The 27,635-nt window shown below is 47.9% G+C and overlaps 1 long non-coding RNA gene across 1 annotated transcript in view; it reads right to left on the bottom strand.

Annotated features, from left to right (window-relative positions):
• Positions 1-9,349: 9,349 nt before the first annotated feature.
• Positions 9,350-27,635, bottom strand: part of LOC308187010 — a 31,604-nt gene continuing 13,318 nt past the window's right edge. The window contains exon 2 of the long non-coding RNA XR_013944411.1: positions 9,350-9,788. This is a non-coding gene — a long non-coding RNA (uncharacterized lncRNA). The remainder of the gene's footprint in view (positions 9,789-27,635) is intronic.

Below are 27,635 nucleotides of genomic sequence, written 5' to 3'. Positions count from 1 at the left end.
GTGCAGTGAGTCCAGAGAGCTCACTGGCACCACTGGGGATGCAGTGCAGTGAGTCCAGAGAGTGCACTGGCACCACTGGAGATGCAGTACAGTGAGTCCAGTGAATGCACTGGAACCACTGGGGATGCAGTGCAGTGAGTCCAGAGAGTGCACTGGCACCTCTGGGGATGCAGTGCAGTGAGTCCAGAGAGTGCACTGGCAGCAGTGGGGATGCAGTGCAGTGAGTCCAGAGAGTGCACTGGCACCACTGGGGATGCAGTGCAGTGAGTCCAGAGACTTCACTGGCACCACTGGGAATGCAGTGCAGTGAGTGCAGAGAGTGCACTGGCACCACTGGGGATGCAGTGCAGTAAGTGCAGAGAGTGCACTGGCGCCACTGGGGATGCACTGCAGTGAGTCCAGAGAGTGCACTGGCACCACTGGGGATGCACTGCAGTGAGTCCAGAGAGTGCACTGGCACCACTGGTGATGCACTGCAGTGAGTCCAGAGAGTGCACTGGCACCACTGGGGATGCACTACAGTGAGTCCAGAGATTGCACTGGCACCACTGGTGATGCAGTGCAGTGAGTCCAGAGAGTGCACTGGCACCACTGGGGATGCACTGCAGTGAGTCCAGAGAGTGCACTGGCACCACTGGGGATGCAGTGCACTGAGTCCAGAGAGTGCACTGACACCACTGGGGATGCGGTGCAGTGAGTCCAGAGAGTGCACTGGCACCACTGGGGATGCAGTGCAGTGAGTCCAGAGAGTGCTCTGGCACCACTGGGGATGCACTGCAGTGAGTCCAGAGACTGCACTGGCACCACTGGGGATGCACTGCAGTGAGTCCAGAGAGTGCACTGGCACCACTGGGGATGCACTGCAGTGAGTCCAGAGAGTGCACTGGCACCACTGGTGATGCAGTCCAGTGAGTCCAGTGAATGCACTGGCACCACTGGGGATGCTGTGCAGTGAGTGCAGAGAGTGCACTGGCACCACCTGTGATGCAGTACAGTGTGTCCAGTGAGTGCACTGGCACCACTGGGGATGCAGTGCTGTGACTCCGGAGAGCGCACTGGCACCACTGGGGATGCAGTGTAGTCAGTCCAGTGAGTGCACTGGCACCACTGGGGATGCAGTGCAGTGAGTGCAGAGAGTGCAATGGCACCAATGGGGATGCACTTCAGTGAGTCCAGAGAGTGCACTGGCACCACTGGGGATGCAGTGCAGTGAGTCCAGAGATTGCACTGGCACCACTGGGGATGCAGTGCTGTGAGTCAAGAGAGCGCACTGGCACCACTGGACATGCAGTGCAGTGAGTCCAGAGAGTGCACTGGCACCACTGGTGATGCACTTCAGTTTGTCCAGAGAGTGCACTGGCACCACTGGGGATGCAGTGCAGTGAGTCCAGAGAGTGCACTGGCACCACTGGGGATGCACTGCAGTGAGTCCAGAGAGTGCACTGGCACCACTGGGGATGCACTGCAGTGAGTCCAGAGAGTGCACTGGCACCACTGGGGCTGCAGTGCAGTGAGTCCAGAGAGTGCACTGGCACCACTGGGGATGCACTGCAGTGAGTCCACATATTGCACTGACACCACTGGGGATGCAGTGCAGTGAGTCCAGAGAGTGCACTGGCACCACTGGGGATGCACTACAGTGAGTCCACAGAGTGCACTGGCACCACTGGGGATGCTCTGCAGTGAGTCCAGAGATTGCACTGGCACCACTGGGGATGCAGTGCAGTGAGTGCAGAGAGTGCACTGGCACCACTGGTAATGCACTTCAGTGAGTTCAGAGAGTGCACTTGCACCACTGGGGATGGGTTTCAAGCCAACTGCATTAACCGCTCATGCTTCTTTCTTATGAGACGTTAGTAAACCAATTACATAGCCTTGTCAAGACTAAGTCACAGGTAAAAATCCTGTACATCTCATGTGGCCAACCACTCCCAACTAGGATTCCAAGAACCAGGAGGTTCGGTGAAAATAGGGCTAGTGCTATTAGAGGGGTGATTATTAGGGTAAGCCCTAAGCTGTCTTTAATGGAGAAGTATGGGTGGAATGGGATTTTGTCGCAGTCTGATACGATTCCTAGTGGGTTATTTGAGCCTGATTCGTGTAGGAAGGTTAGGTGGACTAGGGTGATTCCTACAATTAGGAAGGGCAGTAGGAAGTGGATGGCGAAGAATCGGGTTAAGGTTGGATTGTCTACTGAGAATCCTCCTCAGGCTCATTCTACTAGAGTTTGCCCAATGTACGGGATGGCTGAGAATAGGTTGGTGATTACGGTGGCCCCTCAGAATGACATTTGTCCTCATGGTAGGACATACCCTACGAAGGCAGTTGCTATTAGGGTGAGTAGGAGGATTACTCCTGTGTTTCAGGTTTCTTTGTATAGGTAGGAGCCGTAGTAGAGGCCTCGTCCGATGTGTAAGTAGATGCAGATAAAGAAGAGCGAAGCACCGTTGGCGTGGAGGTTGCGGATGAGCCATCCGTACTGGACGTCTCGGCATGTGTGAGCTACTGAGGAGAAGGCGAGTCAAGTGTCTGCGGTGTAGTGTATGGCTAGTAGCAGGCCTGTTAGGATTTGTGTGGCTAAGCAGATGGCTAGAAGGGAGCCGAAGTTTCATCAGGCAGAGATGTTGGAGGGGGCGGGTAGGTCGATTAGGGAGTTGTTGATTATTTTTAGTAGGGGATGGGATTTGCGGATGTTAGGGGCCATTAGTGAGTCTGTGTGTTATTAGGATTATTACCAGGATGGAGAGGGCGAAGGATCCTAGGTAGGCCTTAATTAGCCCTGTGTGTATTGAGGTTGCGGCTTTGCTTGCGGCTACTTGTAGTTCAGCAAGGCCCTCTGGCCCTATTTTTTTGAGTCAGGAGAGGTCGATCAAGTGTAGGGCAATGTTTTGTCCCTTTTCTAGTAGGTTTTTGGAGAAGAATCGGTGTACTAGGGGGTTGAAGTACCCTAATGCAGAGGAGAAGTTTATGAGGGGGTTTGGTTTGGGGTGAGTGAGGGTGTGTGTTATGTTCGATAGTTCTAGGGCTAGGATGATTCCTAGGATTGTTATGAGGATGGCAGCAGTTTTGGTGATAAGGGGTATGGTTATTGGGGGGGTTTTGGTTGGTGTGATGAAAGAGGTAATGATTATTCCTGCTGTAATGCTGCCTAGGGCGAGTCGGGTTAGGGGGGCGGTGATTAGTGGGTTGTTTTCGTTTATTGATACTATTGGGGGGATTCGGGTTTGTCCAGCTTGGACTAGGATGGTTATGCGGATGCTGTAGGTTGCGGTGAATGCTGTGGCTATAAGGGTTAGGAGTAGGGCTCAAGTATTTAGGTATGATGTGTTTAAGCTTTCGATGATGAGGTCTTTTGAGTAGAATCCGGCTAGGAATGGGGTTCCTATCAGCGCCAGGTTTCCGATGGTTAGGCAGGAAGTAGTGACTGGGAGTATTTTCTGTAGGCCTCCTATCTTTCGGATATCTTGTTCTCCGTTTAGGTTGTGGATGATAGACCCTGAGCATAGGAATAGTATGGCTTTAAAGAAGGCATGGGTTGAGATGTGTAGGAAGGCTAGTTGTGGGAGGTTTAGTCCGATAGTGACTATTATTAGTCCTAGTTGGCTGGATGTTGAGAAAGCAATGATTTTTTTGATGTCATTTTGGGTTAGGGCGCATGTGGCAGCGAATAGGGTTGATAGAGCACCTAGGCATAGGCAGGCAGTTAGGGCTGTCTGGTTGGTGGCTAGCAGGGGGTGCATGCGGATGAGCAGGAAGATTCCGGCTACTACTATGGTACTGGAGTGCAGTAGGGCTGATACTGGGGTGGGGCCTTCTATTGCTGCGGGCAGTCATGGGTGGAGTCCAAATTGGGCGGATTTTCCTGCGGCTGCGAGGATTAATCCTATGAGGGGGAGGATTGGGGTTTGGTGGGGGTGTACGGCTTGTTGGATCTCTCAGGTGTTGAATGTTGAAGCTAGTCATGCTATGCTCAGGATCAGTCCGACGTCTCCGATTCGGTTGTAGATTACGGCTTGTAGGGCGGCGGTGTTGGCATCTGCTCGGCCTTGTCATCAGCCGATGAGAAGGAAGGACATGATTCGTACTCCTTCCCAGCCTACGAATAGGAGGAATATGTTGTTTGCGGTTGTTAGGAGGAGTATGGCGACTAGGAATGTCAGTAGGTAGGTGAAAAATTTTGTTACGTATGGCTCTGAGGCCATGTATCATATGGCGAATTGTAGGATTGATCATGTTACAAATAGGGCGATTGGAAGAAATGTTATTGAGTATTGGTCTATTTTTAGGCTCAGGGGGATTTTAAAGTTTATAATGAATTTTCACTCCCAGTGGCAGGTGACAGATTCTACTCCCGAGTAGATGAATGCGGTTGTAGGGGCTAGGCTAATTAGGAATGCGGTTTTAACAGCGCGGGTGGTGGCTTGTGGGGTGTTTTTAAAGTTTTTAAATAGAAATGGCAGGATGACTGGGGTTAGGAGGATTGTCAGCGTGAGTAGTGTGAGGGAGTTGATTAGTAGTGTGGGGTTCACTACTTTTACTTGGATTTGCACCAAGATGGGTGGTTCCTAAGACCAGTGGATTGCTGTTATCCTTTAAAAGTAAGGGGGCTGAGGTTTTAGGCTCAGATGTAAGAGTTAGCAGCTCTTGTTGGTTAAACCCTCCCCTCGGCAGGTAAGAAGGTTTGAACTTCTATTCTTAGAATCACAGTCTAATGTTTGGTTTAAACTATACTTGCATGAGGGGATTCCGGAGATCAGTTCGGGTTTGAGGATTAGGAGGAATATTGGGATAATGTGGAGTGTTATGAGCAGGTGTTCTCGCGTGGTTGAGTTTTGCATAGATGTGATGTGGGAGGGGATTGAGCCTCGTTGGGTCATTAGTAGTATGAATAAGGTGTAGGAGGCGGTTAGTAGGGTTGCGATTCCTGTTAGGATGATCGTGAAGGCAGATCAGTTGAATAAGGTGATTATAATGGTTAGCTCTGCTATGAGGTTTGTTGTTGGGGGTAAGGCTATGTTTGTTAGATTGGCCAGCAATCATCAGGTAGCTATGAGTGGTAGGAGAGGTTGTAGGCCTCGTGTGAGTAGTAGAATTCGGCTGTGCGTACGTTCATAGTTTGTGTTGGCTAGGCAGAATAGTATGGAGGAAGTTAGTCCATGGGAAATTATTAGGATCATTGCCCCTGAGAATGATCAGTGGGTTTGGATTATTCCTGCGGCGATAACTAGGCCTATGTGGCTAACGGATGAATAAGCGATTAGTGATTTTAGGTCTGTCTGTCGTAGGCAGATTGAGCTAGTCATTAGGGCGCCTCATAGGGCCAGGGTTAGGAAGGGGTAGTGCAGGAGGTTGGACAGTGGGCCCATAAATAGAGTGACTCGTATAATTCCGTATCCTCCTAGCTTTAGTAGTAGGGCGGCGAGGAGTATTGAGCCTGCGATGGGTGCTTCTACGTGGGCTTTTGGCAGTCAGAGGTGTAGGCCGTATAGTGGGGCTTTTACTATGAATGCTATGAGCAGTGCTAGACCTGATAGTATTCCTGTCCATGAGGTGGATAGGGTTGGGTGGGTTAGTTGTAGGGTTGGCAGGTGCAGGGTGCCAATTTTCACGTATAGGTGTATGATTGTGATTAGCAGGGGTAGAGAGCTTACTGGCGTGTAGAATAGCAGGTAGATGCCAGCGCTTAGGCGTTCTGGTTGGTTCCCCCATCGGGTGATTAAGATTAGGGTGGGAATGAGGGTTGCTTCAAATGAGATGTAAAATAGTGCTAGTTCTGTGGTGGAAAAGGCTAGTAGGATGAATGGCTGGACTGCGACTAAGGTTGAGATAAAGATTCGTTTGCGTTGTAGGGGTTCTTGTTGCAGGTGGTTTTGGCTTGCTATGATTATGAGTGGGAGTAGTCAGCAGGATAGTACTAGGAGGGGGGATGAGATTTGGTCAATTCCTGTTCAGTTGGATAAAAATTTGTAGGGGTAGTAGGTTGGGATTAATCACTGTAGGCTTAGGGCAGCGATTAGGAGGCTGTATAAGGTGGTGTTAGTCCATAGAAATTTTGGTGGAGACAGCAGGGCTGTTGGAAGAAGTATGATTGTGGGTAGGATGATTTTTAGCATTGCAGGAGGTTTAGGTTGTGTAGATGGTCGGAGCCATGTGTGCGGGTGGAGGCTACTAGGATGGCCAGGCCTGTGCCCGCCTCACACGCTGAGAAGGTTAGCATGAGAATTGGTACCATGGTGAATGAGGAGACTTGGTTTTCGATGGATCATATTGATAGGCCTACGAATATCGATAATATTATGCTTTCAAGGCATAGTAGGGCGGATACTAGGTGGGTTCGGTGGAAGGCTAGTCCTAGTCCGCTGAAAATGAAGGCTGAGTAGAAGCTTAAATGTAGGGGCGACATAAGAAAGTTACAGGGTTGGCTGTAATCTGCTGGGTCGAAACCAGCTATCTTTTTGGTTAGACTAACTTTCTGTTATTCTGCTCATTCTAGGCCCCCTTGAATTCACTCGTAGGCCAGTCCGAGTGTTAGGAGAAGGAGGATCACTACAGTTCAGGTGAGGGTCATTAGGGGGGATTGGAGTTGGACGGCTCATGGCAGGGGGAGTAGGAGGGCGATTTCTAGGTCGAATAGGACGAACAGGATGGCTACTGAGGAAGAATCGGACTGAGAATGGTAATCGAGCAGATCCAAGTGGGTCGAATCCACATTCGTACGGTGAGAGTTTCTCTGAGTCGGGGTTTATTTGGGCGAGTCAGAAGTTTAATGCGGTTAGGGCGGCGCTTAGGATTGATGATAGGGCGAATATGAACATGAGTGCGTTCATTGCTCTCCTCTGGGTTTATACCAGATTCTAGAGATTGGAAGTCAATTGTAATTAATATACTAGAAGAGCAAGATCCTCATCAGTAGATGGTTATGTAGAGGAATAGTCAGATGACGTCTACGAAGTGTCAGTATCAGGCTGCTGCCTCGAATCCGAAGTGGTGGTCTGATGTAAAGTGGAACTTGATCAGTCGGAAGAGGCAGACGGTCAGGAAGGAGGATCCGATGATTACGTGGAGTCCGTGGAATCCAGTGGCAACGAAGAAGGTAGATCCGTAGACGCTATCGGCGATTGAGAATGGGGCTTCGTGGTATTCTATTGCTTGTAGGGCTGTGAAGTAGAATCCCAGGAGGATCGTTAGGGTTAGGGCGTGGATGGCGTGTTTTCGGTTTCCTTCTGTGATGCTGTGATGGGCTCACGTTACGGTAACGCCTGAGGCTAGTAGGATGGCTGTGTTTAGTAGGGGGACTTCTATCGGGTTGAGTGGTTTAATTCCTGTTGGGGGTCATTGGCCTCCTAGTTCTGGGGTTGGGGCCAGGCTCGAGTGGAAGAACGCTCAGAAGAACCCTAAGAAGAAGAATGCTTCGGATGTGATGAAAAGGATTATGCCGTATCGTAGGCCTTTTTGGACTGTGGGAGTGTGATGGCCTTGGAAGGTGCTTTCTCGTACAATGTCTCGTCATCATTGGAGTATTACTAGGAGTATTGAGATGAGGCCTAGGGTTAGTAGTATGGATGAGTTGTAGTGGAATCACATGATTAATCCTGAGGTTGTGAGTAGGGCGGCGGCTGCCCCGAAGATTGGTCAAGGGCTTGGGTCAACTATGTGGTATGAGTGTGCTTGGTGTGCCATTAGATGTTTTCTTGTAAGTATAGGCTTAGAAGGAGCACGAAGACGTAGGCCTGGATTATGGCTACTGCTACTTCTAGGATGGTTAGGAGTAGTAGGATGATTATTGTTAGGATGGATACTGCAGGAAGGGTGGGTATTAATGCAATGGAGGCTGTAGAGATGAGTTGGATGAGTAAGTGTCCTGCTGTAAGGTTGGCTGTAAGGCGGACTCCGAGGGCTAGGGGGCGGATTAGTAGGCTGGTTGTTTCGATCAGGATTAGTGCGGGGATTAGGGGTGTAGGGGTACCTTCGGGTAATAGGTGGGCTAAAGAGGCTGATGGTTGGTTTCGTAGGCCTGTTAGTAGTGTGGCGAGCCATAGTGGGAAGGCTAGGGCTATGTTCATAGATAGTTGGGTGGTTGGGGTGAATGTATATGGAAGGAGGCCTAGAAGGTTGATTGTAAGAAGTATGATTATTAGGGATGTAAATATTATGGCTCATTTGTGGCCATTTTTGTTGAGTGGGACTATTAGTTGTTTTGTGATTAGGTGAAGGAGTCATGTTTGGATAGTAGAAAGGCGGTTGTTGATTCATCGGTTGTTTGGGGACGGGAATAGTAGGGCTGGGAAGAGTAGGGATAGTAGGATTAAGGGGATGCCAAATAGATTGGGGCTGGAAAATTGGTCAAAGAAGCTTAGGTTCATGGTCAGGATCATGATGTGGGTTTGGTAGTGAGGGAGGTCTTATTTGATGGGGGGTTGGTTGTGGTGAAGGCTAGTAGTTTTGGTTGGATGAGGAGTGCTAGGGTTAATCAGGTTATAATTATGATTGAAAATCATGGTGCGGGGTTAAGCTGTGGCATATCATTAAGGAGGGGGAAGTCCCTCTTTGGCTAGCTTAAAAGGCTAGTGCTGTTGCATAGCTTCTTAATGATTAGGATGATGATAGAAGGGACGATCAGGCCTCGAAATGTGGGAGTGGGGTTGATTCTACTACAATGGGTATGTAGCTGTGATTAGCCCCGCAAATTTCTGAGCATTGTCCGTAAAAAATCCCAGGCCGGGTGGTAATGAATGAAGTTTGGTTTAGTCGGCCTGGGATTGCGTCTGTTTTAACTCCGAGCGTTGGGACTGCTCAGGAGTGGAGTACGTCTCCTGCAGTAATGATCACGCGGATGGGGGATTCTATTGGGATAACTACGCGGTGGTCAACTTCTAGCAGTCGGAAGTGGCCGTTGGGTAAGTCTGGGGTGGGCACTATGTAGGAGTCGAATGATAGGTCTTTGAAGTCTGTGTATTCGTAGCTTCAGTATCATTGGTGGCCGATGGCTTTTAGGGTGAGGTCTGGTTCATCGATTTTGTCCATTATGTAGAGGATTTGTAGGGATGGGAGGGCGAGGAGTACCAGGACGATAGCAGGTAGGATTGTCCAGATCAGCTCTACTTCTTGGGCGTCTACAGCATTGGACGAGAGTTTTTCTGTTAGTATGTGGGCTAAAAGGTAGAGAACTAGGCTGCAGATAGCTAGGGCAACGATTAGGGCGTGGTCGTGGAATTCAACGAGTTCTTCTATGATGGGTGATGAGGCGTCTTGGAATCCTAGTTGGGAGTGGTTGGCCACATGAGATGTACAGGATTTTTACCTGTGATTTAGTCTTGACAAGGCTATGTAATTGGTTTACTAACGTCTCATAAGAAAGAAGCATGAGCGGTTAATGCAGTTGGCTTGAAACCAGCATGTGAGGGTTCGATTCCTTCCTTTCTTGTACTTGGACGAAGGCCGGTTCCTCGAAAGTATGGTATGGGGGAGGGCAGCCGTGGATTCATTCAACGTTTGTGGTAGTTAGTTCTGGTTGTAGGACTTTTCGTTTGGCCGGAAAGGCTTCTCAGATGATGAATATTAGTATGATTACGGCTACTATTGAGATTAGGGAGCCGATGGAGGAAATGGTGTTTCATAGTGTGTAGGCGTCGGGATAGTCCGAGTATCGTCGGGGTATTCCTGCTAGGCCTAGGAAGTGCTGGGGGAAGAACGTTAGGTTTACTCCTGTAAATATTACACCGAAGTGGGCTTTTGCTCATGTTTGGTGTAGGGTAAACCCAGTGAGTAGTGGGAATCAGTGAGTAAATCTTGCTAGAGGCCATCCTAGTATAGGTAGAAGGTAAGTAAGGCCAATTTGGGGCTGTAAACTAGGATGATGGCGATTCAGCCTAAGTGGGAGATGGACGAGAAGGCTAGGATTTTGCGTGTTTGTGTTTGGTTCAGTCCTATTCAGCCTCCTAGTGCTGTTGAGGCTAGGGCCATGGCGGTGAGTAGAGCTGGGTCGAGGGATTTGGATGTTAGTAGGAGCAGGGTTAGTGGGGGGAATTTTATGAGGGTCGAGAGTAGCAGGGCTGTTATTAGTGGCGATCCTTGTAGTACTTCTGGGAATCAGAAGTGAAATGGCACTAGGCCCAGTTTAATAGCGATTGCTGCTGTCAGTAGTAGACAGGAGGTTGGGTGGTTTATTTGTGTGATGTCTCATTGGCCGGTGACTCAGGCATTAGTTATGCTAGAGAATAGGACCAGGGCGGAAGCAGCTGCTTGGGTTAGGAAGTATTTCGTTGCGGCTTCTACTGCTCGTGGGTGGTGGGATTTGGCAATTAGGGGAATGATGGCTAGTGCGTTGATCTCCAGTCCTGTCCAGGCCAGAACTCAGTGGTTGCTGGAAATTGTGATTGTGGTGCCCAAGATGAGGCTGAAGGTTATGATTGGGGTCGCGTAAGGGTTCATTAGTAGAGGAGGGGGTTAAACCATCATTTTCGGGGTATGGGCCCGATAGCTTGATTAGCTGACTCTACTAGAAAATAATATAAGGGAAGTATGGAGAATTTTGATTTCTCTTGTGTGGGTTCAATTCCTACTTTTCTAAGGTCAACAGGAAATGAGAGGGCTGTTATACCTCTATGTTCACTTTATCATAGTGACCCTTTGTAGTTCAGGCACATTTCCTTATGTAAGGAGGTAGGCCTGCATAGCAGATAGGTATGCTGATGTGTCAGAGGCACAGAGCTAGTGTGAGGGGTAGGAAGTTTTTTCATAGTAGGTGCATTAGTTGGTCATATCGGAATCGTGGGTATGAAGCTCGGACCCATAAGAAACCAGAAGATAGTAGGAGGACTTTTGTGGCTAGGATGACGGGGAATAGTTCTGTGGGTGGCCCTAGGGCGCTTGGGTTTAGGAATATGATGGCTGTAAGTGTATTTATTAGCATAATGTTCGCATATTCAGCTAGGAAGAATAAGGCGAAGGGTCCTGCGGCGTATTCAACGTTAAACCCTGAGACTAGCTCAGATTCACCCTCTGTGAGGTCAAAAGGAGCTCGGTTTGTCTCTGCTAGGGTGGATACGTATCATATTATTGCTAGGGGTCATGAGGAGAAAATGAAGTATAGAGGCTCCTGTGCGACGGCAAAGGAGCTGAGTGTGTAGCTTCCGCTTAGTATGATTATTGATAGCAGGATTATGGCCAGTGTCACTTCGTATGAAATGGTCTGTGCTACTGCCCGTAGGGCTCCGATTAGTGCGTATTTTGAGTTCGAGGCTCAGCCTGATCATAGGACTGAGTAGACGGCTAGGCTTGACATGGCTATTAGGAAGAGAACTCCGAGGTTTAGATCTGCTAGGGGAAATGGGAGTGGTAGTGGTGCTCAAGTGGTGAGGGCTAGGACAAGGGCTAGTATTGGTATCAGAATGAATAGAAGTGGGGAAGAGGTAGAGGGTCGGATGGGCTCTTTGGTAAATAGTTTCAGTCCGTCCGCAAATGGTTGAAGTAGGCCAAAAGGCCCGACAACGTTAGGGCCTTTGCGGGATTGTATGTAGCTTAGGATTTTCCGTTCTACTAGGGTTAGGAAGGCTACGGTAATCAGGATTGGGATGATGTATAGGAGGGATATAACGAGGCAGCTTAGTGTTGTTATTTGAATCATGGGTGAAGCTAGGGAGAGGATTTGAACCTCTGGGGAAAGGGCTTAAGCCTTCTGCACTTGCCGGGCTCTGCCACTCTAGCTGGTCCTTTTCTAGGATTGAAAGTGGTGGGGGAAGGCCCTCTTCACGGTTTAGTTGGTTTCACTGCTTAGAGGGGGGGGGCGTGCTTGTGGTATTGGCCCCACTTTCCCGGTCCTTTCGTACTGGGGAGAGTGTGTCATAGATAGAAACCGACCTGGGTTGCTCCGGTCTGAACTCAGATCACGTAGGACTGTTAATCGTTGAACAAACGAACCCTTAATAGCGGCTGCACCATTAGGATGTCCTGATCCAACATCGAGGTCGTAAACCCCCCTGTCGATATGGGCTCTTGAGGGGGATTGCGCTGTTATCCCTGGGGTAGCTTGGTCCATTAATCAATTATATTGGGTCTGGTCACTGTTAGCACTTTGAGGGGTAGCTCTAGGTAAAGAGGTATGGTCTTGTTTTTGGAGGATTTGTTCTCCTCCAAGGTCGCCCCAACCGAAAAATATCGACCAGGCTCTGCGATGGTAGTGGCCCCAGTGGGGTTGATTGAGGATTCGCGGTGGTCGTTGATTTTTAAGTTCCACAGGGTCTTCTCGTCTTATGTTCACATCCCCGCTTTTGCACGGGGAGATCAATTTCACTGATTATCTGTGAGAGACAGTTAAGACCTCGTTTAGCCATTCATACAAGTCTCGATTTATGGGACAATTGATTGCGCTACCTTTGCACGGTTAGGATACCGCGGCCGTTAAACCTAAGTCACCGGGCAGGCATCACCTTCAATACTTGTTTAATTTGCTGAAGGCTATGTTTTTGGTAAACAGTCGGGCCTTATTAATTTGCCGAGTTCCTTTCACAGATTTTAATCGCTCTTATAGGCGCTCCTGAGTCGGGTTAACAGGGTTAGTTAATACGTGGTCTTGTAGGGGTTTTTGTATCTGTCTAGGTCTGTTAATAATGTTTCTATGTAAGCTTGCGCCGTTAGAGGGGTGTGGCCCTGAGTTACTTATTTTAGCATTAATTCTCCTATATTCATAGGTTGACCTGTTTGTGATAAGGGAATCATCTTATTTTGGTATTTTTAGGTGGTGGAGCTTTGACGCACTCTTTTTTGATGGCTGCTTTAGGGCCCACGGTAGGATCAGTAGTAAGAATTATCCGCTAGTCGAGGTTGTGTCCTTTTTTAATGGAGCTGTCCCTCCATTAAATAGCTCTTAATCATCTCATTAGGGTTCAGGATGTCCGGTAGGGAGGATTAAGGGGGAACTTAGATTCGTTTCACAGGTAACCAGCTATCACCCAGCTCGGTTGGCTTTTCACCTCTACTGACAAGTCATCCCACTCTTTTGCAACAGAGACGGGTTCGCTCTCTTTAACTGCTTGAAAGTAGCTCGCTTGGGTTTCGGGGGGGCAAACTTTAGTTCACTTTGCTTGGTTGTTCTCGCTAAACCATGATGCAAAAGGTACAAGGGTTGATCTTTGCTGTCTGTCGCTTTGATTGTTTCACTGCTATTTCATCTTTCCCTTACGGTACTGGGGTCTCTATCGCGTCTAAGTGTCTTTTCTATCGCCTATACTAAGACTGTAAAATGCTTTAGTTTAATTAGTTTAGTAAATTCTTTAGTTTTGGTGTACTATTTGTGTGGTTGAGCTAGAGGGGGGGCTTCAAGACGATCCGGTCTAGTAGATATCTTTCAGGTGTAAGCTGAGTGCTTTGGTGTTATAGCTACGTCTTGATATTCTAAGTACACCTTCCGGTACACTTACCTTGTTACGACTTACCTCATCTTCAGCGTATTTATGGTATTAGTTATGTGGGATGTGGCTTTTGAGGAGGGTGACGGGCGGTATGTACGTGCCCCAGGGCCGGCTTAAAGTAGGCTCTATTGTCCCACTTTACTGCTAAATCCGCCTTCCAGAAGTGGTTTCACGCTTCTTTCCGTGTGCCCTATGAATAGGGAATGTAGCCCATTTCTTCCACTCCATAGGCTATACCTTGACCTGTCTTATTAGCGGGGTGCTATTGTGTCCACTGTTGTGCTCTCATTCGAGGTGGGCTGGCGACGGCGGTATGTAGGCTGTGTTGGCAAGGGGTGGTTGGGTTAATCGGGGATTATCGATTGTAGAACAGGCTCCTCTAGGTGGGTTTGGGGCACCGCCAAGTCCTTAGAGTTTTAAGCGTTTGTGCTCGTAGTTCTCTGGCGGATACTTCGGTAAAGTAAGTATCAAGATTTAGGGCCAGGCATAGTGGGGTATCTAATCCCAGTTTGGGCCCTGGCTTTCGTGGGTTTAAATCAGTCGTTAGTTCCTAAGATCATCTTAATGGTGTGTTTAGGTGCATCTTGGGCTTATGACAGCTTAGTTGCATTTTGATCTTAGTTAGCTAGGATAGGCATTTTACCACTCTTTACGCCGTGTCAATAGGACGGTTGATTTGGGTTTCTTGTATGACCGCGGTGGCTGGCACAAGATTTACCAACCCTTGAAGTTAGGCTGTTGCTATAACTAAGTCAAGTTTGCACTCATTGCTTAATGTTAATTACTGCTGAATACCCGTGGGGGCGTGGCTTAGCGAGGCGTCTTGGGCTACTACTTGGGTGTGCCTGATACCCGCTCCTCAAGGCCTGTATGGGGGTAGGTGGTCGAGGGCGTTTACACTGGGGCGCGGATACTTGCATGTATATATTTAGCAAAAACCAACCGTAAGGTTAGGACTAAGTCTTTTGTCCGCAGGCATGTTTTATGCCATCTTGGCAACTTCAGTGCCATGCTTTGTGTTAAGCTATGTGGACGGGGGTGTGGTTAGCTGATAGTTGAGTGGTGAGTGAGAGTGAAGTATATGAAATTATTGCTTGTGTTTACTATTTTTAGTACTGGAGTTTCTCTAATAAGTTTAAGTTATTTTGTATGTGTTTGTGTGTATATATACATCGTTCCGATGATGTCATGGAAGGGATGATTAATGGAGTTTTAGAGGTAGTTTGCTGGGATTGGGCGATGAAGGTTTATGCTACATGGTGGTTAGCGAAAGTTTACTGGTTTAGTTTGTGAAGCGCAGGGGTTGCGCTTAATGATTTGTTGTTTTGTGCTATGTCCAACGAGCATTCATCCAATAGCCCCATTTAACCCGGAGGGTGGAGGTAACATTAACTGAATGTGGTCAAAGTGCATCAGTGTCAGGATGATTCCCCATATACGCCAACCGTCTCATCGAGGGACCCTTGAAATATAGGATAGGCCGTGAGGCAGGTGTGTCCAGGCTTAGATTGTGGGACCCCCGAGATCACTGGGAATAGCCACCTGTGAGGTAACCCCGGAAAAAATAAGAGGAACCAGAGGCGCCAAAAAGCTGGAACATGCCGCGATTACGCATTGAGAAGGTGAAAGTACTCACAGATGCCACTTTGAAGGGCAAGGAGGGGTGAGTGAACCCAATGGATGGCCCTGACCGAGGAACCAGAGGCGCAAAAATGTGAGGAGGGCGAGGGGTTTAGGGGGAACGTATGGGCCTGAAGCTAGTCATACCGGACATTATGTGCAACGGGTTGCTGATTTCACGTGAGGAGTACGATTAATAAATCCGTCTGATACGAACTGCATGAGATATGTGGTGGAGAGTTGTTGTTGGAGCATGTCCTGTGAGCATTCATTAAAATGGGGTCTTGTTATGCGCTTGAGTGGAGTTGTATTGGGTGTTGTGGGGTATGGTCCTAGAACATTCATGCCGGGTGGTTTGGTAGGAGTGTGTTTAAGGGTTTAATGGCCGTGTACATGTATGGGTTTAGCACCTGCTTATAAGATAGTCCGTATATAATGTATATTACTGGTACTATAGTATGTATGTATATGGGGTATATAAATTTATGCACGAATATGCATAACCAAATACCCCCGCCTCGGGGGGGGAGGGGGGGGGGGTTAAGCATAATGGCATAGATGGGGTAGAATTATTGGGGGCTTGCGGTTAGTTCCTGTAGTTGAGAACAATGGCGGCTTTTCGAGCCGCAGGCCTCGGGTAGTGTCCGGGCAGGAATAATGACTTATTTTATGTTTTTTTTAGGGATTTGCTTTGCGGTGGGTGTTTTGGGTGTGGCGTCGAATCCTTCGCCGTATTATGGGGTTGTTGGTTTGGTGTTAGCGTCTGTGGCGGGGTGCGGGTGGTTGCTGGGCCTTGGGGTTTCGTTCGTGGCTTTAGTGCTGTTTATGGTGTATTTGGGGGGTATGCTGGTGGTGTTTGTTTATTCAGTAGCTTTAGCAGTGGAGCCTTTCCCTGGGGCTTGGGGGGATTGACGGGTGATTGGATGTGCAGTAGCGTTTGTGGCAATTGTTTTTGGGGGGTTGGTGTTTGGGGGGTTTATGGGGGCTTGGAAGTTCGGGGTTTCTACTGTGAATAATGTTGGGGTGTTTGTTGTTCGGTCGGATTTTAGTGGAGTTTCCATGTTTTATTCACATGGGGCAGGGATGTTTTTAGTGGCGGGTTGGGGGCTGTTGTTGACTTTGTTTGTTGTATTGGAGCTTGTGCGGGGGTTGTCGCGGGGTGCTATTCGGGCGGTTTAGGGGTTAGGGTCAGAGAATAGTTTATTGAAAATGCCAGCTTTGGGAGCTGGAGATAAAGGTTTGAGTCCTTTTTTTCTGAGTTTGGGGTACTCTAAGAAGTGGTAAGTCTTCAATCTTTGGTTTACAAGACCAATGTTTTTATAAACTATTAGAGTATTTAGCAGTTGAGTATTTTGTTTTCTAGGGCGCTTGCGGCGGGGAGGAGAAATAGGAGGATAGTGAAGTAGGCGATTGAAGCGAGTTGGCCGATGATGATGAATGGGTGTTCGACGGGTTGGCTTCCTACTCATGTTAGGACGAGGAGGTCAGCGACTAGTACTCAGAATAGGAGCTGGGAGAGTGGTCGGAATGTTATTGCTCGTTGTTTTGATTTGTGCAGGAATGGGATTAGAAATAGGATCAGTACGGAGGCGGCCAGTGCTAATACGCCTCCTAGTTTATTTGGGATTGAACGTAGGATGGCGTAGGCGAATAGGAAGTATCATTCTGGCTTGATGTGTGGTGGGGTTACTAGTGGGTTTGCTGGGGTGAAGTTTTCTGGGTCTCCCAGGAGGTTAACCGCTCATGCTTCTTTCTTATGAGACGTTAGTAAACCAATTACATAGCCTTGTCAAGACTAAATCACAGGTAAAAATCCTGTACATCTCATGTGGCCAACCACTCCCAACTAGGATTCCAAGACGCCTCATCACCCATCATAGAAGAACTCGTTGAATTCCACGACCACGCCCTAATCGTTGCCCTAGCTATCTGCAGCCTAGTTCTCTACCTTTTAGCCCACATACTAACAGAAAAACTCTCGTCCAATGCTGTAGACGCCCAAGAAGTAGAGCTGATCTGGACAATCCTACCTGCTATCGTCCTGGTACTCCTCGCCCTCCCATCCCTACAAATCCTCTACATAATGGACAAAATCGATGAACCAGACCTCACCCTAAAAGCCATCGGCCACCAATGATACTGAAGCTACGAATACACAGACTTCAAAGACCTATCATTCGACTCCTACATAGTGCCCACCCCAGACTTACCCAACGGCCACTTCCGACTGCTAGAAGTTGACCACCGCGTAGTTATCCCAATAGAATCCCCCATCCGCGTGATCATTACTGCAGGAGACGTACTCCACTCCTGAGCAGTCCCAACGCTCGGAGTTAAAACAGACGCAATCCCAGGCCGACTAAACCAAACTTCATTCATTACCACCCGGCCTGGGATTTTTTATGGACAATGCTCAGAAATTTGCGGGGCTAATCACAGCTACATACCCATTGTAGTAGAATCAACCCCACTCCCACATTTCGAGGCCTGATCGTCCCTTCTATCATCATCCTAATCATTAAGAAGCTATGCAACAGCACTAGCCTTTTAAGCTAGCCAAAGAGGGACTTCCCCCTCCTTAATGATATGCCACAGCTTAACCCCGCACCATGATTTTCAATCATAATTATAACCTGATTAACCCTAGCACTCCTCATCCAACCAAAACTACTAGCCTTCACCACAACCAACCCCCCATCAAATAAGACCTCCCTCACTACCAAACCCACACCATGATCCTGACCATGAACCTAAGCTTCTTTGACCAATTTTCCAGCCCCAATCTATTTGGCATCCCCTTAATCCTACTATCCCTACTCTTCCCAGCCCTACTATTCCCGTCCCCAAACAACCGATGAATCAACAACCGCCTTTCTACTATCCAAACATGACTCCTTCACCTAATCACAAAACAACTAATAGTCCCACTCAACAAAAATGGCCACAAATGAGCCATAATATTTACATCCCTAATAATCATACTTCTTACAATCAACCTTCTAGGCCTCCTTCCATATACATTCACCCCAACCACCCAACTATCTATGAACATAGCCCTAGCCTTCCCACTATGGCTCGCCACACTACTAACAGGCATGTTTAACCATGTACGTGCCCCAGGGCCGGCTTAAAGTAGGCTCTATTGTCCCACTTTACTGCTAAATCCGCCTTCCAGAAGTGGTTTCACGCTTCTTTCCGTGTGCCCTATGAATAGGGAATGTAGCCCATTTCTTCCACTCCATAGGCTATACCTTGACCTGTCTTATTAGCGGGGTGCTATTGTGTCCACTGTTGTGCTCTCATTTGAGGTGGGCTGGCGACGGCGGTATGTAGGCTGTGTTGGCAAGGGGTGGTTGGGTTAATCGGGGATTATCGATTGTAGAACAGGCTCCTCTAGGTGGGTTTGGGGCACCGCCAAGTCCTTAGAGTTTTAAGCGTTTGTGCTCGTAGTTCTCTGGCGGATACTTCGGTAAAGTAAGTATCAAGATTTAGGGCCAGGCATAGTGGGGTATCTAATCCCAGTTTGGGCCCTGGCTTTCGTGGGTTTAAATCAGTCGTTAGTTCCTAAGATCATCTTAATGGTGTGTTTAGGTGCATCTTGGGCTTATGACAGCTTAGTTGCATTTTGATCTTAGTTAGCTAGGATAGGCATTTTACCACTCTTTACGCCGTGTCAATAGGACGGTTGATTTGGGTTTCTTGTATGACCGCGGTGGCTGGCACAAGATTTACCAACCCTTGAAGTTAGGCTGTTGCTATAACTAAGTCAAGTTTGCACTCATTGCTTAATGTTAATTACTGCTGAATACCCGTGGGGGCGTGGCTTAGCGAGGCGTCTTGGGCTACTACTTGGGTGTGCCTGATACCCGCTCCTCAAGGCCTGTATGGGGGTAGGTGGTCGAGGGCGTTTACACTGGGGCGCGGATACTTGCATGTATATATTTAGCAAAAACCAACCGTAAGGTTAGGACTAAGTCTTTTGTCCGCAGGCATGTTTTATGCCATCTTGGCAACTTCAGTGCCATGCTTTGTGTTAAGCTATGTGGACGGGGGTGTGGTTAGCTGATAGTTGAGTGGTGAGTGAGAGTGAAGTATATGAAATTATTGCTTGTGTTTACTATTTTTAGTACTGGAGTTTCTCTAAGTCCTAGGACTAGGAGGAAATGGTGTTTCATAGTGTGTAGGCGTCGGGATAGTCCGAGTATCGTCGGGGTATTCCTGCTAGGCCTAGGAAGTGCTGGGGGAAGAACGTTAGGTTTACTCCTGTAAATATTACCCCGAAGTGGGCTTTTGCTCATGTTTGGTGTAGGGTAAACCCAGTGAGTAGTGGGAATCAGTGAGTAAATCCTGCTAGAATGGCAAAGACGGCGCCTATGGATAGGACGTAGTGGAAGTGGGCAACTACGTAGTACGTGTCGTGCAGGGCGATGTCTAGGGAAGAGTTTGCAAGAACGATTCCTGTTAATCCTCCGATGGTAAATAGGAAGATAAATCCTAGAGCTCATAGTATTGGGGGGGGTCTCATTTGATTGTTCCTCCGTGCAGGGTGGCTAGTCAGCTAAATACTTTGATTCCGGTAGGGATGGCAATGATTATAGTGGCTGATGTAAAGTAGGCTCGGGTATCAACGTCTATTCCTACTGTAAACATGTGGTGAGCTCAGACGATGAATCCTAGGAAGCCGATGGATAGTATGGCTCAGACTATTCCCATGTAGCCGAAGGGCTCCTTTTTGCCTGAGTAGTACGTGACTACGTGTGAGATGATTCCGAACCCCGGTAGGATCAGAATATAGACTTCTGGGTGTCCGAAGAATCAGAATAGGTGTTGGTACAGGATTGGGTCTCCTCCTCCAGCGGGGTCGAAGAATGTGGTGTTTAGGTTTCGATCAGTTAGTAATATTGTAATACCGGCGGCGAGTACGGGGAGTGATAGAAGGAGTAGGATGGCGGTAATTAGTACGGATCAGACAAATAGTGGGGTTTGGTATTGTGAGAGTGCGGGGGGTTTTATGTTGATGGCTGTGGTGATAAAGTTGATGGCCCCAAGGATGGAGGAGATACCGGCTAAGTGGAGTGAGAAGATAGCCAGGTCTACTGAAGCTCCGGCGTGGGCAAGGTCACCTGCTAGGGGAGGGTAGACAGTTCAGCCTGTGCCGGCGCCAGCTTCTACAGTGGATGAGGCTAGTAGGAGGAGGAATGATGGGGGGAGGAGTCAAAAGCTTATGTTGTTTATTCGCGGGAATGCTATGTCGGGGGCACCGATTATGAGGGGGACTAATCAGTTGCCGAATCCTCCGATCATGATGGGTATGACTATAAAGAAGATTATTACAAAGGCGTGAGCGGTAACGATTACATTGTAAATTTGGTCGTCGCCTAGGAGAGTTCCTGGTTGTCCTAGTTCTGCGCGGATTAATAGGCTGAGTGCGGTGCCGACTATTCCTGCTCATGCCCCGAAGATGAGGTACAGGGTGCCAATATCCTTATGGTTAGTGGAAAATAGTCATCGGTTGATGAAGGTGACGGGTAAGATGGCTGAGTGTTGAAGCGTTAGGCTGTAGTCCTTTTTACAGAGGTTTAATTCCTCTTCTTATCGGCTCTGTAGTGAAATTCATGTTGAGTTGCAAGCTCATCGATGCGCACTAGGGTGCGTCAGGGTCTTTGTAGGCAGAAGCCAATTGGTTTAGGCATTTAGCTGTTAACTAGAGTTTTGTGGGATCGAAGCCCATCTGTCTAGGGAGGCTTTAGCTTAATTAAAGCGTCTGACTTGCATTCAGAAGATACAGGTTAATATTCTGTAAGTCTTAATGTGCAGAAACTAAGAGGGTTTAACTCTTATTTAAGGCTTTGAAGGCCTTCGGTTTGGGGTGTTATCCTAAGTTTCTAGACAATGGCATGTATTATTGGGGACAGGGGAAGTAAGAGGATTGATAGTGAGGCAAGGACCGCAGTAGGTGTGCTTGGGGCTTTGCTAGTGTATCATTGTTTTATGTGGTTAGAGGAGTTGGGGGGAAGGGTAATTGTTGAGTGGTATGCGAGGCGTAGGTAGAAGAAGAGGCTGAGCAGTGATAGCATGGCAATTGCCATGGCTGCTGGTGTTATTTCCTGTTTAGTTAGTTCTTGGATGATAAGTCACTTTGGTATAAAGCCTGTTAATGGGGGGAGGCCTGCTAGGGATAAAAGTACTAGTATTAGGGTGGCGTTTAGCACTGGGGTTTTTGTTCATGAGGTTGTGATCATGGATAGGTTAAGGGCTTTGATTTTGTTAAGGGCTAGGAATACGGCTGATGTTATGATTGTGTATAGGTAGAAGGTAAGTAAGGCCAATTTGGGGCTGTAAACTAGGATGATGGCGATTCAGCCTAAGTGGGAGATGGACGAGAAGGCTAGGATTTTGCGTGTTTGTGTTTGGTTCAGTCCTATTCAGCCTCCTAGTGCTGTTGAGGCTAGGGCCATGGCGGTGAGTAGAGCTGGGTCGAGGGATTTGGATGTTAGTAGGAGCAGGGTTAGTGGGGGGAATTTTATGAGGGTCGAGAGTAGCAGGGCTGTTATTAGTGGCGATCCTTGTAGTACTTCTGGGAATCAGAAGTGAAATGGCACTAGGCCCAGTTTAATAGCGATTGCTGCTGTCAGTAGTAGACAGGAGGTTGGGTGGTTTATTTGTGTGATGTCTCATTGGCCGGTGACTCAGGCATTGGTTATGCTAGAGAATAGGACCAGGGCGGAAGCAGCTGCTTGGGTTAGGAAGTATTTCGTTGCGGCTTCTACTGCTCGTGGGTGGTGGGATTTGGCAATTAGGGGAATGATGGCTAGTGCGTTGATCTCCAGTCCTGTCCAGGCCAGAACTCAGTGGTTGCTGGAAATTGTGGTTGTGGTGCCCAAGATGAGGCTGAAGGTTATGATTGGGGTCGCGTAAGGGTTCATTAGTAGAGGAGGGGGTTAAACCATCATTTTCGGGGTATGGGCCCGATAGCTTGATTAGCTGACTCTACTAGAAAATAATATAAGGGAAGTATGGAGAATTTTGATTTCTCTTGTGTGGGTTCAATTCCTACTTTTCTAAGGTCAACAGGAAATGAGAGGGCTGTTATACCTCTATGTTCACTTTATCATAGTGACCCTTTGTAGTTCAGGCACATTTCCTTATGTAAGGAGGTAGGCCTGCATAGCAGATAGGTATGCTGATGTGTCAGAGGCACAGAGCTAGTGTGAGGGGTAGGAAGTTTTTTCATAGTAGGTGCATTAGTTGGTCATATCGGAATCGTGGGTATGAAGCTCGGACCCATAAGAAACCAGAAGATAGTAGGAGGACTTTTGTGGCTAGGATGATGGGGAATAGTTCTGTGGGTGGCCCTAGGGCGCTTGGGTTTAGGAATATGATGGCTGTAAGTGTATTTATTAGCATAATGTTCGCATATTCAGCTAGGAAGAATAAGGCGAAGGGTCCTGCGGCGTATTCAACGTTAAACCCTGAGACTAGCTCAGATTCACCCTCTGTGAGGTCAAAAGGAGCTCGGTTTGTCTCTGCTAGGGTGGATACGTATCATATTATTGCTAGGGGTCATGAGGAGAAAATGAAGTATAGAGGCTCCTGTGCGACGGCAAAGGAGCTGAGTGTGTAGCTTCCGCTTAGTATGATTATTGATAGCAGGATTATGGCCAGTGTCACTTCGTATGAAATGGTCTGTGCTACTGCCCGTAGGGCTCCGATTAGTGCGTATTTTGAGTTCGAGGCTCAGCCTGATCATAGGACTGAGTAGACGGCTAGGCTTGACATGGCTATTAGGAAGAGAACTCCGAGGTTTAGATCTGCTAGGGGAAATGGGAGTGGTAGTGGTGCTCAAGTGGTGAGGGCTAGGACAAGGGCTAGTATTGGTATCAGAATGAATAGAAGTGGGGAAGAGGTAGAGGGTCGGATGGGCTCTTTGGTAAATAGTTTCAGTCCGTCCGCAAATGGTTGAAGTAGGCCAAAAGGCCCGACAACGTTAGGGCCTTTGCGGGATTGTATGTAGCTTAGGATTTTCCGTTCTACTAGGGTTAGGAAGGCTACGGCAATCAGGATTGGGATGATGTATAGGAGGGATATAATGAGGCAGCTTAGTGTTGTTATTTGAATCATGGGTGAAGCTAGGGAGAGGATTTGAACCTCTGGGGAAAGGGCTTAAGCCTTCTGCACTTGCCGGGCTCTGCCACTCTAGCTGGTCCTTTTCTAGGATTGAAAGTGGTGGGGGAAGGCCCTCTTCACGGTTTAGTTGGTTTCACTGCTTAGAGGGGGGGGGCGTGCTTGTGGTATTGGCCCCACTTTCCCGGTCCTTTCGTACTGGGGAGAGTGTGTCATAGATAGAAACCGACCTGGATTGCTCCGGTCTGAACTCAGATCACGTAGGACTGTTAATCGTTGAACAAACGAACCCTTAATAGCGGCTGCACCATTAGGATGTCCTGATCCAACATCGAGGTCGTAAACCCCCCTGTCGATATGGGCTCTTGAGGGGGATTGCGCTGTTATCCCTGGGGTAGCTTGGTCCATTAATCAATTATATTGGGTCTGGTCACTGTTAGCACTTTGAGGGGTAGCTCTAGGTAAAGAGGTATGGTCTTGTTTTTGGAGGATTTGTTCTCCTCCAAGGTCGCCCCAACCGAAAAATATCGACCAGGCTCTGCGATGGTAGTGGCCCCAGTGGGGTTGATTGAGGATTCGCGGTGGTCGTTGATTTTTAAGTTCCACAGGGTCTTCTCGTCTTATGTTCACATCCCCGCTTTTGCACGGGGAGATCAATTTCACTGATTATCTGTGAGAGACAGTTAAGACCTCGTTTAGCCATTCATACAAGTCTCGATTTATGGGACAATTGATTGCGCTACCTTTGCACGGTTAGGATACCGCGGCCGTTAAACCTAAGTCACCGGGCAGGCATCACCTTCAATACTTGTTTAATTTGCTGAAGGCTATGTTTTTGGTAAACAGTCGGGCCTTATTAATTTGCCGAGTTCCTTTCACAGATTTTAATCGCTCTTATAGGCGCTCCTGAGTCGGGTTAACAGGGTTAGTTAATACGTGGTCTTGTAGGGGTTTTTGTATCTGTCTAGGTCTGTTAATAATGTTTCTATGTAAGCTTGCGCCGTTAGAGGGGTGTGGCCCTGAGTTACTTATTTTAGCATTAATTCTCCTATATTCATAGGTTGACCTGTTTGTGATAAGGGAATCATCTTATTTTGGTATTTTTAGGTGGTGGAGCTTTGACGCACTCTTTTTTGATGGCTGCTTTAGGGCCCACGGTAGGATCAGTAGTAAGAATTATCCGCTAGTCGAGGTTGTGTCCTTTTTTAATGGAGCTGTCCCTCCATTAAATAGCTCTTAATCATCTCATTAGGGTTCAGGATGTCCGGTAGGGAGGATTAAGGGGGAACTTAGATTCGTTTCACAGGTAACCAGCTATCACCCAGCTCGGTTGGCTTTTCACCTCTACTGACAAGTCATCCCACTCTTTTGCAACAGAGACGGGTTCGCTCTCTTTAACTGCTTGAAAGTAGCTCGCTTGGGTTTCGGGGGGGCAAACTTTAGTTCACTTTGCTTGGTTGTTCTCGCTAAACCATGATGCAAAAGGTACAAGGGTTGATCTTTGCTGTCTGTCGCTTTGATTGTTTCACTGCTATTTCATCTTTCCCTTACGGTACTGGGGTCTCTATCGCGTCTAAGTGTCTTTTCTATCGCCTATACTAAGACTGTAAAATGCTTTAGTTTAATTAGTTTAGTAAATTCTTTAGTTTTGGTGTACTATTTGTGTGGTTGAGCTAGAGGGGGGGCTTCAAGACGATCCGGTCTAGTAGATATCTTTCAGGTGTAAGCTGAGTGCTTTGGTGTTATAGCTACGTCTTGATATTCTAAGTACACCTTCCGGTACACTTACCTTGTTACGACTTACCTCATCTTCAGCGTATTTATGGTATTAGTTATGTGGGATGTGGCTTTTGAGGAGGGTGACGGGCGGTATGTACGTGCCCCAGGGCCGGCTTAAAGTAGGCTCTATTGTCCCACTTTACTGCTAAATCCGCCTTCCAGAAGTGGTTTCACGCTTCTTTCCGTGTGCCCTATGAATAGGGAATGTAGCCCATTTCTTCCACTCCATAGGCTATACCTTGACCTGTCTTATTAGCGGGGTGCTATTGTGTCCACTGTTGTGCTCTCATTCGAGGTGGGCTGGCGACGGCGGTATGTAGGCTGTGTTGGCAAGGGGTGGTTGGGTTAATCGGGGATTATCGATTGTAGAACAGGCTCCTCTAGGTGGGTTTGGGGCACCGCCAAGTCCTTAGAGTTTTAAGCGTTTGTGCTCGTAGTTCTCTGGCGGATACTTCGGTAAAGTAAGTATCAAGATTTAGGGCCAGGCATAGTGGGGTATCTAATCCCAGTTTGGGCCCTGGCTTTCGTGGGTTTAAATCAGTCGTTAGTTCCTAAGATCATCTTAATGGTGTGTTTAGGTGCATCTTGGGCTTATGACAGCTTAGTTGCATTTTGATCTTAGTTAGCTAGGATAGGCATTTTACCACTCTTTACGCCGTGTCAATAGGACGGTTGATTTGGGTTTCTTGTATGACCGCGGTGGCTGGCACAAGATTTACCAACCCTTGAAGTTAGGCTGTTGCTATAACTAAGTCAAGTTTGCACTCATTGCTTAATGTTAATTACTGCTGAATACCCGTGGGGGCGTGGCTTAGCGAGGCGTCTTGGGCTACTACTTGGGTGTGCCTGATACCCGCTCCTCAAGGCCTGTATGGGGGTAGGTGGTCGAGGGCGTTTACACTGGGGCGCGGATACTTGCATGTATATATTTAGCAAAAACCAACCGTAAGGTTAGGACTAAGTCTTTTGTCCGCAGGCATGTTTTATGCCATCTTGGCAACTTCAGTGCCATGCTTTGTGTTAAGCTATGTGGACGGGGGTGTGGTTAGCTGATAGTTGAGTGGTGAGTGAGAGTGAAGTATATGAAATTATTGCTTGTGTTTACTATTTTTAGTACTGGAGTTTCTCTAATAAGTTTAAGTTATTTTGTATGTGTTTGTGTGTATATATACATCGTTCCGATGATGTCATGGAAGGGATGATTAATGGAGTTTTAGAGGTAGTTTGCTGGGATTGGGCGATGAAGGTTTATGCTACATGGTGGTTAGCGAAAGTTTACTGGTTTAGTTTGTGAAGCGCAGGGGTTGCGCTTAATGATTTGTTGTTTTGTGCTATGTCCAACGAGCATTCATCCAATAGCCCCATTTAACCCGGAGGGTGGAGGTAACATTAACTGAATGTGGTCAAAGTGCATCAGTGTCAGGATGATTCCCCATATACGCCAACCGTCTCATCGAGGGACCCTTGAAATATAGGATAGGCCGTGAGGCAGGTGTGTCCAGGCTTAGATTGTGGGACCCCCGAGATCACTGGGAATAGCCACCTGTGAGGTAACCCCGGAAAAAATAAGAGGAACCAGAGGCGCCAAAAAGCTGGAACATGCCGCGATTACGCATTGAGAAGGTGAAAGTACTCACAGATGCCACTTTGAAGGGCAAGGAGGGGTGAGTGAACCCAATGGATGGCCCTGACCGAGGAACCAGAGGCGCAAAAATGTGAGGAGGGCGAGGGGTTTAGGGGGAACGTATGGGCCTGAAGCTAGTCATACCAGACATTATGTGCAACGGGTTGCTGATTTCACGTGAGGAGTACGATTAATAAATCCGTCTGATACGAACTGCATGAGATATGTGGTGGAGAGTTGTTGTTGGAGCATGTCCTGTGAGCATTCATTAAAATGGGGTCTTGTTATGCGCTTGAGTGGAGTTGTATTGGGTGTTGTGGGGTATGGTCCTAGAACATTCATGCCGGGTGGTTTGGTAGGAGTGTGTTTAAGGGTTTAATGGCCGTGTACATGTATGGGTTTAGCACCTGCTTATAAGATAGTCCGTATATAATGTATATTACTGGTACTATAGTATGTATGTATATGGGGTATATAAATTTATGCACGAATATGCATAACCAAATACCCCCGCCTCGGGGGGGGAGGGGGGGGGGGTTAAGCATAATGGCATAGATGGGGTAGAATTATTGGGGGCTTGCGGTTAGTTCCTGTAGTTGAGAACAATGGCGGCTTTTCGAGCCGCAGGCCTCGGGTAGTGTCCGGGCAGGAATAATGACTTATTTTATGTTTTTTTTAGGGATTTGCTTTGCGGTGGGTGTTTTGGGTGTGGCGTCGAATCCTTCGCCGTATTATGGGGTTGTTGGTTTGGTGTTAGCGTCTGTGGCGGGGTGCGGGTGGTTGCTGGGCCTTGGGGTTTCGTTCGTGGCTTTAGTGCTGTTTATGGTGTATTTGGGGGGTATGCTGGTGGTGTTTGTTTATTCAGTAGCTTTAGCAGTGGAGCCTTTCCCTGGGGCTTGGGGGGATTGACGGGTGATTGGATGTGCAGTAGCGTTTGTGGCAATTGTTTTTGGGGGGTTGGTGTTTGGGGGGTTTATGGGGGCTTGGAAGTTCGGGGTTTCTACTGTGAATAATGTTGGGGTGTTTGTTGTTCGGTCGGATTTTAGTGGAGTTTCCATGTTTTATTCACATGGGGCAGG

This window comes from Anser brachyrhynchus (assembly GCF_964034855.1).
Source record: "Anser brachyrhynchus genome assembly, contig: SCAFFOLD_111, whole genome shotgun sequence".
NCBI lineage: Eukaryota > Metazoa > Chordata > Aves > Anseriformes > Anatidae > Anser > Anser brachyrhynchus.
Note: the sequence above shows the minus strand (reverse complement) of the source record. Positions and strands in the feature narration are given on the sequence as shown.